Here is a 5214-nt window from a genome sequence, read left to right on the forward strand (position 1 = left end):
ATATCGGGAGACCATGTTCTTCAATTTGAGGTACCAAAAAGCATGTTACCATGGCGCGATAACGTTCGCCGTTGACGGTAACGTGTTGGCTACACTCTCGGCTACGGCTGCAATATTTTCTCCGCTGTACGTGGCCTACCAGACGACGGGACATCCCAGCAAGTTGCTGCCCCTTCAAATTTTTCGATTATTCTGCGAATTGTGGATTCTGAAGGTCGATTATGTGGAGCATAAGTTGGGCGTAAATTGCGAAAAACTTCTTTCACAGAACGCTGATTTTCATAGTACAATTGCACAATTTGTACACGTTGTAAAACAATACTGAGTAAAAATGACGTATGAATTTGACAGACCTCGAGCGCGCCTGTCAAAAAATCCCTACTGGAAAAAATGGCTCGTTTTGAATCACCCTGTAGTAGCATTCTGTGATTCCTTTCACATGCTTTGAAACCTACATATTATTTATATATAATTAATTAAGGTTTGAAAAATTGTTATTGTTTAGCTTGCTTACATTTTTCTTTCTCTTTTCTCGAAGATGGAATAAAATGGTAAAAATTCAAAACAAATATACCACTATTAAGAAGTAGTATTCCCTCTATTATTATCCAAGGTGAAAAAGTAAAAGGCAAAACATAGGTTGCATTTACAACTCAAGGCGAAAACTTCAATGCAAAAGCGCCACAAGGCGAATACGTCTCAAGGCTAAAGCGTCACAAAGTAAAAGAGTCAATAGGCAAACGATGTCGATCCTTAACTCTGCTACGAGTCCAACAAGGATTTACATCTATAACTCCCTAGCAAATTCTTATTGCCACTTTCAATCTTTCATGAGCATATGCAATAGTTATTACTTGATACTTAGATGTTCTCTCTTCTAGAATTAAATAATAATGATAGTTGCCTTGGATAATAAAAGGTCCGTTCAGATTTTTTTAGTTGGCTCCAGCTTTCTAAGACATATTTTAAACATTTCTTGTTATTATTGTACACTCAATTTTAGACGGTGGGTCACCGAGGATATAGCAGCAAGCAATCTTTTTTTTTTTAAATTTACAGTTTTTTGGATAGTTATAAAAAGTATGAGATTGGACGAGGGCGTAACTTTTTTTAGATGCAACCTAAACAGTGTCCTGTTATTTGCCAAAAATGTTATAAGTATAAAGTTATCCCTGGATTGCAGTGAGAAAGAACTAAATTTTCTCAAGGTCAATCCAAATTTCGGCCAAAGTTTGCTCTTTTCCAATGAATAAAAATTCTCCGTTGATGCCACTGTGCAGAGCAGCTCCTTATTACCAGTGGCATCAACACATGTCTCATCTTCAGTGAGACATGTGTTGAGAACAAAAAATCCAGTTTCCTGCTCATGGCTCATTTTTTTTAGTAGAAGGAGCGGCTCAATGCAGATGCTTGGATCGAACTTCTGGAAAAGTTCAGAGACAACTTTGTTTTCACTCAAGACGGACCTCCGTGTCATCGCACCGCTAAGATTTATAACCTGTATTGTTACTCTCTGGCATTGATAAGTTACGACACACAAACAAAATAAGGAATTCTGTATACTTAGATGTTCTCTCTTCAAGAATGAAAAAATTACAATAACAGCTTTGGGAAATAAACCCCCCTGTTCAGATTCCAACTACAAAAATTCTCAAGCACGTAGGACCATACTATTTGTAAATGTACATATTCAAAGAGTGGGTACGTAAAATCAATTTTGCAATACTTTGCAAATATTTTGTGTATTGAACGAACTACTAATCCGCTTATTGAATATTATTAAAATTGAATATACATACAGTCAGTGAGGCAAAATCTCCTTAATCCTGCATTAAGAACGCATCATTTTCTTATCCCTTTATAACAGAGTATTTTCCTTTATAAATTTAATTATTACTAGTCGTAATGCCCCGTAATGTTCGGAGTTATAAGCCGTCGACAAACAGACAAAAAAAAAACATACTTGGTTTTTTATTTTATTTTTCCAAAACTTATTCACATAATTTTATAAAATAATTCCGTATTACATATTATATTAATGATTTAAATATTAAGTAAAACTTGTCGATAGACAACATAATAATTAGTCCTCTTTCAACCATAGTAATACTAAGACAAACTCGCTAATCCTCTTTCTAATTCCCCTTTTTAATTCGAATTTAATATATGTACGTTTACCCTTTTATGTTTGTACAAGAATTCTTTTCTTGGATTTTTTTTTTGTGTGTATTTTTTTAATCGACAACCCATACCTCAAAGAAAAACTTTGAGACAGTGGGAATCAATCTTTTTTTATGAAAAAAAAACAAAAAACTTTTTACCGAAAAAAAAAAATCCCGCCCAGAGCACAGGAATCTATTTTGAACAGAGATGTGTAACTTATAATTCTGAACAAATTTTTTTTCTATCTAAAGACTTTTCTCTGCTTTTGAAATAAATTATCTGGTTATGTGTTTTTGTTAGCAGAATAACAGATTATATACAGCTATAGTATTATCACGGCCGAACCAAAGGATGGATTTTGGTGAATTTTTCCTTGTAGGTTTTTATAGATCTAGAAACGGTGCTTGTAACATTTTTTGGGGTCCTCGAGGTAATGGTGGCCTTTAAATAGTATTTTTAGGCCTTTGTCAGTACAACCTGAGGGCTGGGGTGTATTTTGGATATATGGAGGGTTCTTTGATGATTAGGGAAGCGGGGGGGGTGGAAGAATTTGACCTGCCTCAGGCACCAGCAGTCCACAAACCGTGGGTGGAGTTATATTTTAGTTTATTTAAAGGGGTTCTTGGTGCTTAGAAATACTACAGTGGTAAAGTTTAAACTGTATTTTGGTCCAGCACTTCACCTGTACAGCCTGAGGTTCGGGGTGTATTTTGTGCATTAGGAGGATTCCTTGATGCACAAGAAGGGGCGGAACCACTGCGATTTTGAGGTCTGATCCCAAATTAGCCACTACTTCCTTATCGGTTGGAAGAAGAGTGCCTATATATTTGTTTTACTTATACTCAAAGTACCTCATTTCTAAATGTTCCGTCAACACCAGGAAAATCTACACTTGCATGAATTTAAATATAAGTACAATATCTGCCTACTATTACAAGATGTAAACTAATTAGTATCCAATGACAATATTATAAAATAAGTGTAACAATATATCAACAACTTGCAATTTTAATTTATTTCTTAAGTAGTTTACTACTAATGTTGTGTTCCTTTAGAGTTTATTAACATGAACATAATGACTATTCACTGTATTCATTCGTAATTTGATTTCATATCAAAACATTATACAGTCACATCATCTATCTCAAGTTCCTGGTATAAGAGCACATTTAAGGTCAATTTTCTCTTGTAAAAATCATAAATATGTGAGAGGATCTTCGTGTACATCACTTATATAATTATATGTGGAAACTTGGTACGGAAAACAAAGATCCAGAAGATATATTGGCAGACAATGGGAGCGAGGGGATCAATTCAAGGAAACCCAGAGGGCAAAATTCACTTATCTAAGGAGAAACCAATGAATTGGCCTCTTAATAATATAAATGATATTTTTAATTACATTGAAACTACTCACCCAGCAACTAGGTCTCCAACAGTCAGGAGTAAAGCCTTACAATCCCTGCAAGTGAAATGATTGGAAGATTTTGAATAATTTTTATTACATTCAAATGAGTACTAGTAGGGTATTAATTAATTAAAATGAGCAAAATAATTTTTTCCACAACTTTTCAGATTCAAAATGATCTTTTAAAAACCATAAAATGTAAAATGTTTTTCCTAATCATTTGTCAAGTTAATAAAAATAAATTACATGTCGTGATCATGAAATCCTTTTTATGTTTAAAGCAATAGACATATAACATTTTAAGTTGATAAAGTACATTTTTAAGGTCATATTATAAGTCAAAGGTCAACTTCTTCCAAATTTTTATTTTAGAGTGTATACTAAGGCGTCCAATTTTTAGTATTACCTGTTAATTTGATCTTCTGTTCTTCTTTAATCAAAAAATTTGGCTGTAATGTTTTTAATCTGCAAAGGGCGTTTAATGACCTCTTTAACTTTGAGAAAATGAACTTTTTAAAAGTTTTTTTTAGGATTCAGAAGTTTCAATTTTGAAGGTATGTTGCTGAATTTCATAAGGTTGAATTTTAAAGTTATGTTGTTGAACTTAAAAAGTTTTATTAAAGTTCATTTTCTCAAGTGATACATAAGAATATAATACATATTTTTCATTTTGAAGAAAAATATATTGTAGCCAAGGAAATACTTTGGATACTCAAACGATTAGAACCACTCTACTTTCCTCCAAATTGAATCAAATAAGTATCAGAGCTCACTACAAAATTTGATTGTAAGTGGCTAAAGTAATAGAAACTACTGTTAAGTGTAGTGTCAAAAACAAATGCAGTTGGACAACAGATAATAAGGGAAACTGTTTATGAAGTAAGAGAATAAATAAAAAATTAATGCCGTGGAAAAATAATTCAATATTGCTTAAGGCTATCAAACTTGAGTGAAGATGTACAATCTACATATATATACGGTCAAGACCCGCATTTTTATAACAAAATAAATTAAATTCTGACTTTTTTAATCTATACTTTTCTTTTGCAAGAAAAGTATTTACCGTTGGAAGCAAATCGGTCAATATTAACAATTTCATAAAATATAACACTTTGGGCATGATTCAGAATGGTTCCAGTAGATTTTTATTCATCTTTCAATTTTCAGGAGAAAGATAATAATATCGAACAAAAGTTGCCACTTCATTACATACAGTTACACACTTCATACAGTTTCAAATTAATATGGTCATCTTCATTATGGACCTTAGAAATGGTACATTATTGATGCCTTCATTGCTTTGTCTAAGAAATCCTTTAATACATTTCTGATCTTTTTTTAGAAAGATATGATCAATTTTCCTGATTTTTTTTTTTTTTTACTTATTTCTAATGTGCTTTAAAAATGATTTTCCATCTGAAAAGTTGGGCAAAATGGAATTAAATTTCAACATCTCCCCTCTCCTTATCGTCTTAGTATGATCAAAAATCTAATCTGCTCCCTTAAAGGACAGGTCCCAGAGCTTACAGACTAACCCATTATCAGAAGACTCCAATAGATTAATCCTAACATCTGATGTAATTAATTTCTAAATAAAAAGTAAAATAATTAGCTCAAATTTACTGAATAAATATTTCTAAAGT

The sequence above is a fragment of the Lepeophtheirus salmonis genome, chromosome 11 (genome assembly GCF_016086655.4).
Source record: "Lepeophtheirus salmonis chromosome 11, UVic_Lsal_1.4, whole genome shotgun sequence".
Lineage (NCBI taxonomy): Eukaryota > Metazoa > Arthropoda > Copepoda > Siphonostomatoida > Caligidae > Lepeophtheirus > Lepeophtheirus salmonis.